The 13076-nt window shown below is 40.8% G+C and overlaps 1 long non-coding RNA gene across 1 annotated transcript in view; it reads right to left on the bottom strand.

Moving 5' to 3' along the window:
* The window catches only part of LOC132646749 (uncharacterized), an 88083-nt gene extending 79095 nt beyond the window's left edge, over positions 1 to 8988 (bottom strand). The window contains exon 1 of the long non-coding RNA XR_009584997.1: positions 8838 to 8988. This is a non-coding gene — a long non-coding RNA (uncharacterized LOC132646749). The remainder of the gene's footprint in view (positions 1 to 8837) is intronic.
* Between the last annotated feature and the right edge of the window lie 4088 nt (positions 8989 to 13076).

Raw genomic sequence — 13076 nt, 5'->3', positions numbered from 1 at the left:
TCAGAAGGGCAAACACAATAGACATCAGAAACAGGAGAAGACAGAAAACAGGGCAGGAGCCTACCATGACAGCCTCTGAAAGACTCCACTGATGGAGTTATTTAAGCAGAAACTGAGACTCATAGCCAAACTTTGGGCAGAATGTAGGTGATCTTATGATAGAAGAGGGAGATAGAAAGACCTGTAGGGGACAGGAGCACCAAAAGGAAGCCAACAGAACAACAACAACAACAAAGCTGGGCTCTGGGGGCCCTGAAGAGACTGATACCCCAACCAAGGACCATGCATGGAGAGGACCTAAAACCCCTGCTCAGATATAGAATCAGTCTCCAAGTGGGTACCCTAGTAAGGGGAGCAGGGGTTGTCTCTGGCATGAAACTCAGTGGCAGGTACTCTGATAACTTCCCCCTAGGGAGTGCAGGCTTACTAGGCCACAGAGGAAGAGAAAGCAGCCAGACCTGATGAGACCTGAAAGGCTAGGGTCAGATAGAAGGGGAAGAGGACTTCCCCTATCAGTGGGCATAGGGGAGGGGCATAGGAGGAGAAGAGGGAGGGAAGGTGGGATTGGGAGACAAGGGAGGGACCACAGCCGAATACAAAGTGGTTAAATTGTAATAAATAATAATTAATGAAAATGCAAAAAAAGAGGCAAAAGTCTCACCACAGTCCTAAGGAAATGGGGCAAGCATGGTCCTCATAGTCAATGTGATTTGCATATATTCTTCTCTGTACATTCCAACGAATCTCAAAGATCCAGGTATATGATGTCCTTTAAAAGCATATTTTGAAAATCTATGTCTTCAAAGAACTGGAAGGATCACACAGTATAGCAGCAAAGGGAGGTAAAACACACCAGGGCCCAAGAGGTCCCTAGACGAGTTCTGCCCCTTGCTCCCACTATTTCGCCAACTTCTGACAACCCACAGTATCTTGTTCTGGTAATTATCCATCTTTAATTTTGCAGTGGGTGCTGGCTTCTCTGTTCTCCTCTACCCAAGCCTGATGGTTCGATAGCCAGTCCCAAACATTTATGACCTTTCTTATGTCAACATGGATGGATGAGCATGACTAGAGGCAGGCCTTCTGTAAAGCTGCTTGATAGGCAGATCTAAACTTTAAAGAGTGGAAGGCACCAGGTTTAGGTTGAGATTGTGCAGCTACGCTTTACAATAGGTTCACATTTGTATTTTTTTTCTCAGGCGAGAGGAGTGACCCATGAAAAAGAATTTCTGCTAACGTAAAACCCCCACAAATAACCTCTCACCCTGTGTGTCTATTGCTTATAGTGGTGGGGTTTCCTCCTTGTTTCAAACCTATTATTTAGTTGTGAACTATCAAAGAAAACCTAAGTCTGCACATGATCCCACATCTAACTTCCGTTCATTCAGTGCGCTGCTGTTATCAATCTACATTCGCATTGTGTTCCTAAGACTGGGCTATAGAGAAACAAAGCACAGTCATGGGTGCCCGCCCTAAAATTCACCAACTAAAAACCAGGGCACCAAATGACTACGGTCCAACTAAGTAAATAGGACCCAGATCTCTTCCTTCTCCTGTACTTAAGTGCTAAAGTTAAGCATGATACTAAATTTTGTTTTCTCCTAATTTCTAAAATTCTTATTAAATAATTGCCATATGTTAAACATAACTGGACATTTGCCTATTAATTTTCTCGCTTAAACCACATAGCCCTGGGAAGTCAGTGTCACCATATGAAAAGCGTGGAGCACAAGCTGAGAGAGCCTAAACAGCTACAGTGAAGACAGCTGAAATTTTAAATGAGGCCTTCTAACACTGCATAGTACGGTCGTCTTTCCCAAATTCCTTACAAAGTTCAATTCAAAAGGAGAACAACAAAAACACTCAAGGACAAAATATCTTTACATAACATGGTTCGGCACAAGGTGTCGGGGTTTTTCACAATTCAAATGGAATCACTGATTTCAAGCACTGAGGAGAGTCAAATCAACGAGAGTGTTAACGTTCTCACCCCTGTTTGACAGCTGAATCAGTGCTGCCTCCTCAAGTATATATAAACCAAGTTAAAAAGAAGTTCACATGTTGATCTAGTACATACTTACTATGATGTCTGATTTTACTCCCCATACATAACATCATTCTTTGTTTGTTTGTTAATTTTTCTTTTTCTTTATTATTTATTAGAATTTATTTACTTTGTATCCCGGCTGTGGCCCCCTCCCTCATCTCCTCCCAGTCCCACCCTCCTCCCTCTTTCCCCCCTATGCCCTTCCCCTAGTCTACTGATAGGGGAGGTCCTCCTCCCCTACTATCTGAACCTAGCCTATCAGGTCTTACCAGGACTGGCGGCATTGTCTTCCTCTGTGGCCTGGCCAGGCTGCCCACCCCAGAAGGAGGTGATCAAAGAGCCAGTGACTGAGTCCATGTCAGAAACAGCTCCTGCTCCCCTTACTAGGCCAGGGTATGCACTTTGAGACTGAGCTGCCATGGGCTACATCTGAGCAAGGTGTCTAGGTCCTCTCCATGCATGGTCCTTGGTTGGGGGATCAGTTTCTGCAATCCCCCCTGCGCCCAGATTTTTTGGCTCTGTTGCTCTCCTTGTGGAGCTACAGTCTGCTCCAGGCCTTTCTATCTCCCCCTTCTTCCATAAGATTTCCTGCACTCTGCCAAAGTTTGGCTATGAGTCTCAGCATCTGCTTTGACACTCTGCTGGGTAGTCTTTCTGAGGCCCTCTGTGGTAGGCTCCTGCCCTGTTCCCTGTCTTCTGCCCTTCTAAATGAGGATTAAGTGTCTTCCCTAGGGTTCTCCTTGTTGTTTAGCTTCTTTAGGACTATAGATTTCAGCATGTGATTTGTTTTTTTTTTTTAGATGAAGAATTGAGAAATGGAGAAGTTAGAGTTTGTTCATCACAAAACCTGGCTGTGGCAGCCCTTGGAATTTAACGCAACCAGCCTGATTGCAAAATTGTGAGTCCTTCCCAAAGTCCTATGCAGTCTCAGGGAAAAAGAGTGAGCAAGCTTGGTCTTAGTTGGCTTTCTGTGGCTGTGAAAAAGATCATGACCAAGAGAAGCTTGGAAAAGAACAGGGTTATCTGGCTAAATGTCCCTATCATAGTCCATCACTGAGGGAAGCTAAGGCAGAAACTCAAGCACAGCTGAAACCTGGAGGCAGACACTGAACCAGACAGTATATGTGCATGTGTGACGGGAAGTGGCAAGCAAAACACATCACTTATATGGATTTCAGAGAATAACTGTAGGGTCAGTTCTGGGAATCAAATTCAAGTTGCCAGCTTGCCAGGCAAATGTTTTATACACTGACACATCTCACTATCTCCCTATTTTTAAAAAAATTTTAATAGCTATGATCACTAACACGATCTTTCCTCAACTATCCCTCCAGAAAATTATGGCTACAATATAAAGATCTTGGAATATACGAAAGGGAGATTTAACTTAATTGTTCAAAAGTTAAAACTCTTATTCCACTGCCTCTCCCTCCCTACATCTCCAGACTGAAACCTCCCAGTAATGAGGCAAACGGATAAATACACCCACGCCTGGGGCCTTGTGGTCATTCGTGCATATTTATTCAGGTTTCTTTCAATGCCAGCAATCTATATACCACAATCTATACCCCACATTTCTTTCATTTTGCAAAAACAAAGCTATCTTCTGCAGATGATTCAGCAAGCCTCATAATTCAGCAACAGCAGCAACTGTAACCAGGAAACAAAAGAGAAGGTCTATAATGCCTTTAAAAGTAAGCTTTATAAAAATTCTGCATCTGCTCTGATACGCTGCTAGGTAGAGTCTTTCAGAGGCCCTCTATGGTAGCTTCTGTTACTTGTTTTCTCCTACTTCCCCTGTCCAACCCCTGTCTTTCTAAGTGAGGATTGATCATCTTACCCCAGGTCCTCTTTCTTGTTTATCTTCGTTAGGTACACATATTTTAGTATGAGTCTCCACATCTGCTTTGATGTGGAGACTCATAACCAAACCTTCAGCAGAGTGCAGGGAATCATATGAGAGAAGGGAGAGTTAGTATGACCTAGAGAGGACAGGAGCTCCACAACGACAAAATATTCAGGGCACAGGGGTCCTCTATGAGACTGTTTCTCCAACCAAGGGCTATGTATGGATATAACCTAGAACCTCTGTTCAGATGTAGCACATGGTAGCTCAGTAACCAAGTGGGTTTCCCTGGTAAGGTGAACAGGAACTATTTCTGACATGAACTCAATGACTGGCTCCTTTACCCCCGCTCCCCGAGGGAGGAGCAGCCTTGCTAGGCCACAGAGGAGGACATGGCAGCCAGTCCTGAAGATACCTGATAAGCTAGGGTCAAATGGAAGAGGAGGAGGACCTCCCCTAGCAGTGGACTTGGAAAGGGGCAAGATGGAGATAACAGAGGGAAGGTGGGATTGGGAGGGAAAGAAGGAGGGGGCTAGGATTAATATAAAAAATAAAAATTTAAAAAATAATCTGAATAGTGAACACCGTCTTACCTAATTTTTATACAAAGATTTGGTAAAAGAGAATTTGTTTCTGAATGTTTACTAGTGGACACATTTGGGACACGTTATCACTCCAGCACTGTGCTCAAGGAATATGTCATAGATAATTTTATAGATGTCTCACAGCTATCCATTCCCCGATTCATCAGGTCTGAGAAACTGGTGTGTATGTTTCTTCCCTGCAACATTCAGCCCAGCATCCTCCAAACGCCTTTAGCCCGAACATTCACAAATCCAGACAGTTCTTTTAATGGATTATTCTATACACTTTTGAAACTAACTGCAATTAAGTTTTGTGCAAAGTCATATCAAATAAAATAAAAGGAATAAAACACAGATGGGCAGGAAGGGCCGCATTTGTCTTTGAAGTCAATGACTTCCAAGTTCGGAGTTTCTATCAGATCCTTCAGTTCCAATGGCTGGGACAGTTGGGTTCCAACAGTTACTATCAGACTAACAGTGTAACTCAGGACACATTTTTTTTTTTTTAATTCTCCCATCTCCAGGCTGTAAAGGTGCAATAGCTTATATTTATCCATAAAGGCTATCACAAGAATCAAGGAAAATGATGCCAGTATTACAAAAATCCTTGTCCCAGACAGGGCTGAAGATAAATGACAGCTACAGTTACAATCAAAACAGTGAGATCCGCTGATAAAACAGTATTTATCAGTATCATTTACAGTTCTGTTTCCCAGTGCTTTTATTTTTTTTTTACACCCTGCCTCCACCTCTGTTTTGACTACCTAGAAACCCATGAGATTTTTCTTCACGTTAATTATTAATTACTAACACCTCTCTTAGAGAATACATTGGTTTTTAGTTTGTAAAACATTCAGGCTCACTCAGAGGAATATTCAAGAGCTGTGGGGTGACTGCAACCTGATGCGCCCAGCAGGAGATTGCACAACCTCATTTCACAGGCTCAAGCACACTCGCCCACACACCCAGGAAGCACAGGGGTATGTGGAAGTCAGTTCTTTATCTACTGTGTACACTCCGGAGCTGTAAACAAGGCCATGTGAGGGCTCAGCTAGAACGCTTCCTCTGAGTCAGTATTGACCAAACTTCCGAACTGTTAGGGAAGGAAATAAAAGCTACCATACCCCACTCCAGTGACACCCACAAGTGTGTGCCAGGAATTATAGAAGATACATCCAACATTTTGTCAGAAACTGATGCAATATTAAAATGTGTTTTGGCACTTTTTAGTGCTGTTTAAGCATTAGCAACTAGCATGAATTGCAATGGGCCACCACCGCACTGGGAGTACACTATGACAATTGTCTATATCTTCCCATATGAAATGCCAGAATATGTTGAAAATTCTGGTGTTTACTTCGTGTGACTGAACAAAAGCCAATCCAACTTTCTGGTGAATGATAAGACTTCAGTCCCATTGTATCTAATGTGACTGTGATTCGAGATGTGCAAGATCTCTTCAACGGTGGAAAACATTACAGGTCTCACTAAAATCACAGCATTATACTGGGGGAAAGACGCAGGCTCTGAAGGCAAAAGTAGTCCACAGAACGCTGCACTTCCTGGGAAGTTTACAGTTTCTAATCTTGAGAACTCAAGCATATAACCTCTTCCAAGAACTCCATTTTGTTATCTACGAGTTCACAGGATTTACAACATTTTCCTTAGAATCAGAAGCACTCAGACGATTGTGAACAGTTATGTGATGGTGTATTTTAATGTTTAGCTGTCATCAGCTTAGTTAAAACAGAAACTGAGTAAAATCGTGGTTAGAGCATGCTAGAACTGTTTGCTTAAAGGAGACAATAAGTCCTAACATGTGTGCCCACCTTGGCCCACAGCATGCTTCGGTATTTAGGAAGGGAGAGAGGTTCCCATCACCTGTAACTAGATGTCTCCACTCATCCAGAAACTGTAGAATACCTCTTACTGGTGGAAATCTTAAGCTCTGAATTTTAGAGGGCTGAGTAAAAATTAAAAAAAAAAAAAAATCACAGCTCATTTTTTTAAGTAAAAAAAAAAAAAAAATGAAGCAGCTAAATCATTATAAGGCATTTGTATCCTTAATGATGTCCACAAAGTAGACTAGCTCATTGAGGGTTGTCTGGGTGCTCAGACAATAAAGGATGCTAACATTTCCGGCAACCCAAAGTTTGACCTTATATTTGGACTTTTGAAGGTAAACTTCCTGAGAGGAAATTAAGGACGGAGAACCTGGTCCCACTTTGGAATCCTAGTCTTGCCAAAAAACACTGTGAGAAACTCTTGCACTAAATTAATCTTTTAGTTTGTCTTTAAAATACCAAAGCCAACAAAAAGAACAGTATTTTTTAATTTAAAATGGGAAGTGAAATCAAAGTCAAAGACGTCAAAAATAACCTTTTCTCCTTGTTCATACTCCTATACAAATAAGCTCAAAAATAAGATAAAAGAGTTCTGCATTCTCTCCCTATAAGAGCTTTACTTAAACTCTAATCTCCAGACCTTAAAAATAAAAACATTAGACCTAAAGGCATACTATGGCACTCATAATTTACGTATGTGCCATGTAGAGATCAAATTAAACATGAAAAATGTTCACAATGTTTTCATCATTCATGTTCCCCAAGATCATTCAGGTTCTCTTTCCTTTGGGAGGTGAGGTTCTCCCCCTGGGTTCAGTAGACACTTTGGGGGTCAAATAAAGTCCATCCTTTAAGCAGATGAGATGCTGTCTATTTTTAAAAGACCTTGAGAGAAGGAAATTCCACAAGCTTCCCCAGTTATACATTCCAGTGTCTATCAAACCTCACTGTCTGAAAATTTTTCCTTTTCTGTTATCTAAATCCCTCACGCTGTAACTTAAGCCTCTTGCCTCCCGTCTGGTCCCTAAGGATGATCACTATTCTTCCCACATCACCCTTCTCAAACTGACTGTTATAAAACTCTGCAAGCCAGGACAGTTTTGGCTTCTAACTCTCTTTGTTTGCTCCCCCTTAAAAATCACTGTTACCCATTTGAGGTTTCCTTCCAACTTTTCTTCTACTTTGTATTTAAATATTCTTTAAAAATAATGTTCTTTAAAAAACAAAAAGAAAGAAAATTATTCTGTATTTTTATGACATTAAAACTACTCATTTGCTATTTTCTTTGTCACCTGTCCTCCTTCATGAATATGCATGTATCTTGGAACACAAAATACAAACTACTTTATTGAACTTATTACACGTTTTTAGATTCTTTCAACCATCATAATGCAGAACATGCTTAGAATGCTCTACTTTATCACTGTATTGTTGACAATATGAATGTCCAGTTCATGGCCTGCTCTTTTACTCAATAGAGTTAAATTATTAAGAAACACTGAAAGACTCAGATAGAGTCTAGGGATTTGATGTATGCAAAAAAAAAAATAGATCACTGTTAACATCTAAGAAAACACATAAAGACTATTTAAAATACACATGATCCTGGCATCTGCTTGTGCTATGAAATTACATAAGATGGGCCAGGGTGCAGAATTTTTTGATGATCAGAACAGCTATAAAATACCTACTCCCTACCCCCAGAAGCCAGAGCAACAGAGGACAGATGGTCAGTACCAACTCAAAATTTAATTAGGCCTCTGTGAAAGGATATTTGGTGAAATGGTAAACGCAGTGCAACAGCCTGAGTATGACACAAATCTATGGCTATCAATATAAATATTCACAGAGCAGTTTCAATGTAAGAACAGTTAGCAAAATAGCAACAGAAGCTCCCTCCCAGCCGGATTTTACCAGACTATGGTATCAAGTATGAGATCCCTCCTGTAGACTAAGCCTCATATCCAAACAGAAAGTGGCTGACTGTTTTCAGCATTATCAAAAATGAAAATAGAGAAAGGTTTTACTACTGGAATGAAACAAATACAGTATAAATATTAAAGTTTGTGTAAATCAGCTTTTTTCACTGTGACAGTTAATATCCCAGACTTAATAAGGGGAGAAGTTATTTTTAGCCCATGGTTTCATTTCACGGACATGTGTCCTTATTACTATTAGCGTGTGACAGTATAGTACAGGGGGAGAGGAGGGTGTGAACCTGTGACAGTGTAATACATCAGAGAGAGAGAGAGAGAGAAACAGAGACAGAAAAAGGCAGACAATGACAGGCAGATGGGTGAATGGGCAGACAGACAGATAGACCGGACAACTCCCTCTGGCTATGAAGGTAGCGCAGTGAGCAAAAACTTTCCCAGAAACTTTTTCAGAAAGCCCTGAAGTTAACCATCAGCACCACAAAGAAAACATTATCCCTGATATTATTCTCATTCAGGACTTGAATATAAAAGATAGCTGTCTGTAAAGATGAGGACAGAGCTGAGGGTGATGGCACATACCTATGTCCAAGCGCTTGGGAGGATCTGGAATTCAGAGTCACATTGTCAGCCACGTGGCATCCTTGATGTCAGCTTTGGCTTCGTAAGACTCTGTCTCAGGAGTGAAACAAATATAAAAAGATGAGGACAGCAGAATTCTGGGAAGAAGAAACTCAAATGTAAAAGTCTTGAGAAAGTGAGTCTTTGTGGGTGTGTGATAAATGTTTCTCATAGACAATGAAAAGTCACTGACATTTTCAAACGCTGCACATCTAGTCAGGAAAGAACTATGTAGTCTAGAATCTAGTTTTAAAACATTCAGAATAGAATGTGTTAAGTAGGCTGCTGGAGAGAAAAGACCTCAGTGGTCTCATCCAGAACTGGACCCTGCATGCTACAATGCTTACCTGAGTGGCAAGAAAGGGCAACATTGGCATAATAGTGATAGGATATTTCTGTAACCAACAACTTTCTGATTGAATGAGACCTTCTCCACAGGAGTGATTTCATACTTCATACTATATACTTGTTCTAAAGCCCATGACCAGGAAATCATAAGCCACCTGTAGGTGGAAATCTACTGTTGTTATTTCACTGTTACTTCACTGTCAAACTGCCTTATAAATGTTTACCTTTACACCTATAGATTTGTTTTGCTTTCAACTTTGGTCAGAGAAGTGTATTTCTGCATCAGCTTTTCCATATGTCGGGTGTAGGTAACAGCATGTGATCAGTGGCAGGTGAATCACCCAGATCAACCTCCTTTGCCCTTGGCTAAGAGGACATTAGGAAAGAGAGAGCAAGAAGGATGTAAGAGCCATGGGGTGTGAAGGAGATCTGTGAAATGCTGACACGACATGGCTGTTCACACATGAATCCATGGCACAAGGTCAAGTTAAAATTTCAGCATGAATTGGAAAGGGAATCCTGATGCTCCTTGGTAGAGAAGCTCTTAGGGGTTGATGGCTTCAGAGGGCAGGAGAGTCACTCTCCTTTGGGTATTTTGCCACTGGTAGGTTGCCCATGTGCTGCCAAGGACAGTGTATTGGCAGTATTCTGATGGATGGCCCAATACACACGTGCACATGGGCAACACTAAGTGTTCAGGGGGTTAGTAAAAGCAAAAACGTTGGGAGGGAGACAGGATGGGAACTGTTAGAAAAGTGGAGGGATGCAGGGTTGGATAAATATGATTCCAAATACATTGTATAAATGTGGAGGGGAAAAACTGGGGAGGAAGACAAGATGAGGGTCTCTAAGAAAAGTTGCAGGGAGGCACTGTTAGATAAATACGACGAAAATGTATTGTATAAATGCGTAAAACTTTTAAAAATAAGACATTTATTTAATACTTATTTATTTTTTTGTTTTACAAGACATGGTTTCTCTGAATAGCTTTGGCTGTCCCAAACCCACTTTGTAGACCAGACTGGCCTCAAACTCAGTGATCTGTCTGCCTCTGTTTCCCCAAGTGCTAGAATTACTGGCATGCACCACCATGCCCAGCTAAGACAATATGTTTTAAATTAAATGGAAAAAGTATTTGAAATAATATTCTCTACTGCAGATAATAATGATAATAATTCTGGATAAGTATTTAAAATAATAATAATAACAGAGGGACAGTAATACCTTGTCTCTTCTTGAAACAATGAGGACAGCAGACAATAGGAGATGTGTAAGCAGTAAAGTAAAAACTGAAATCAAAATCATTCTTTTTTGAGAGTGTGTTAAGTTTCCCACACTCCAGTGTGGACATGCATGAACATGTCCACAGTCCTAACAGGACTTAGTGGATTTTCAAAGAAAAATAAAAGACATCATGTTAGGGGAAATTCATCCAAGAGGAGTTGGAGGAGGAAACGGGACCAATATGAAAATAGTTCATTGAAGAGTACTGCCTACTCTTCCAGAGGTCCCGAGTTCAATTCCCAGAAATCACATGATGGCTCACAACCATCTGTAATGAGATCTGGTGTCTCTTCTGGTGGGCAGGCAGAAAAAAAAAGGGAAACAGTTCATTGTATTCATATGCAAAATTCTCAAGAATAAAGAAAAGTTATTTTGAAAATATTAACATATTCCTTTAATAGAAGAAGATATGAAGTTGGGAGAAAAATGGGTTGGGGGAATCTGGGACAATATAGGGGGAGGGAGGTGGTAGGTGTACATAAGATTAAAATGCATTGTCTGATTATAAAATTTTAAGAGAATACATAAACTATTATTTTAAAAACAAATCAATGTAAGAAGAAATTATCCAGTCAGAGAGCTATATCTAGTAAAAATGTATTTTAGAAATGAAAGAAAATAAAGTTTTCCAGGCAAATGGAAACTGGGGAAACATATTACCAGAAAGTCTGTGTTAAGAGAAGTTACTTAGGTTGAATAAATGACAGAATGACAGTGTAGACTTGGAGAAAGAACAAGAAACAACAGGCATGGTGAACAGGTATTAACCTTCCCGATGTTTTCATCTTATTTAAAAGACAACCAAACAATTAAAAAATTTCTAAGGATTAATAAACATCTGTGGAAAATTTTTACACAGAAGTCAGGAACTGAACATCAGATCTTTATCAAGGCATAGAATTTGAAATTTTAGGAAACTGGTTTTAAAGAACACTGTTTTTCCAAAGAAGAAAAAATTAACTATTTACAGAATTTTATCAGGAATCTTTCTACACAGTGAGACTAGAAACAAGACATAAGTGTCTTCAGACACTTCAAGGAAATCATTTCTGACTTGAAAGTCTGTATTATTCAACACTGAGGAAGGGGACAAAAACTTCTGATTATCAAAGTTCAAAAGGAAATTACCATTGTGAACTCTGTAACTGTGAACCAGGTGCTTCAAGAAAGCAAGCATAGGATATAAGGGATGTAAGGGAACAAAGAGGAGATGCCTCAGAATGTAAGATGCAGAAATGAAAGCTGATTCTTTGGGGAGGAAATAACTACAATTCTCTCTCTCTCTCTCTCTCTCTCTCTCTCTCTCTCTTCCTGACACATATCAGGGAAGAAGCAAGGATGATCTAAAATGGGGCAGAATGGAAAACAGGGGAATCAAAGTTTAGGATGTTGTTCCAGTTTGAGTTTTCACAAAAGCGGTGCCTCGGCAGGAAGAGGGCGTATACAAGGAACAGGCATGAGAGACTCAGGAAAAGGAGAAAACAAATGCAATCCGTGAGGGCGTTATTCTCACCACCACTGTGGGAACTGACAGCCTGTCTGGAACCTTCTGGGGTGTGTGTGGGACACCTTTTGAAATCAGTTTCCAGAGGATCCACCGTATTTGTCTGTCAGCGTGCATCCCACATTTGTTGAGTCTTGCCTTGGGATGAAAATCCTGGTAGACCTCCCAACTGAGTATAATCACCTGAACAGAGGTTCCCCACGGGCAATTATGGTGCTGTAAACGTCTGAGGGCAAAAGTGTAAAATGTCTGGTGCTTGAGGAAAAAAAAAAAAACGCCAGCATGACATAAGCCAAACTACCCACTGCAGCTACACTGTAATCAAAGATGAGGCCAAGAGGATATGAGTCAGGAAGCCAGAAGCAGCCCGCACAGGCTAGCCTTTGTACCACACTGCTACCCCTATGCCTGACAGTTAATTACCTCTCGGGCTTCAAGGTGGCCGTCAGCCAGTCTCTACATGTGACCTGATAGAACAAGAAAGCCTTCGCTACTGCAACTGGTCCTGAACCGTACATGATACTTATCAACTCCTTCCACCAACCATATTAGATTTCCCTCACAATTGTTGGGCACTTTTTCTGTCCTAATAAGGTGAGTCAGACCTTCCACCCTGAGCAGTCTAAGCCCATGGCTACCTTGCTCTTGTCAGGTTGTCACATTTTCTGCAGTTACTCCTCGTCTTTCTCACTGGAAATGGGAATACCAAGAAAGCCTCATGATTGTTCTTGTTAATAACATATGTTACTTGTGCCCATTAGCAAAACTCACTGTGATATTTCTTACATGCATTTCTTACAGCATGTAGGGATCATATGCATCCATCTGCCTCAATCCCATCTCCTCCCATCAAGGTCCCAGATACAACTCTTCTATCTCAGGTCTAGTCCATTTTGTTGTTAATCTTACATTTCCACATTGGAGAGCAAACAGAATACTTGTTGTTGCTGTTTGTTTGTTTATTTTTATCTGTCTTGTTTTGCTTAGCATGATATCCTCCATTTCCATCCACTCTGCTTCAAAGACCAAGTTTTCATTGGTTGCATGATACCCCGAATCTCCTT

Source organism: Meriones unguiculatus, chromosome 12, assembly GCF_030254825.1.
Source record: "Meriones unguiculatus strain TT.TT164.6M chromosome 12, Bangor_MerUng_6.1, whole genome shotgun sequence".
Classification (NCBI taxonomy): Eukaryota; Metazoa; Chordata; class Mammalia; order Rodentia; family Muridae; genus Meriones; species Meriones unguiculatus.
This window is presented reverse-complemented; position numbering and strand designations above follow the sequence as displayed.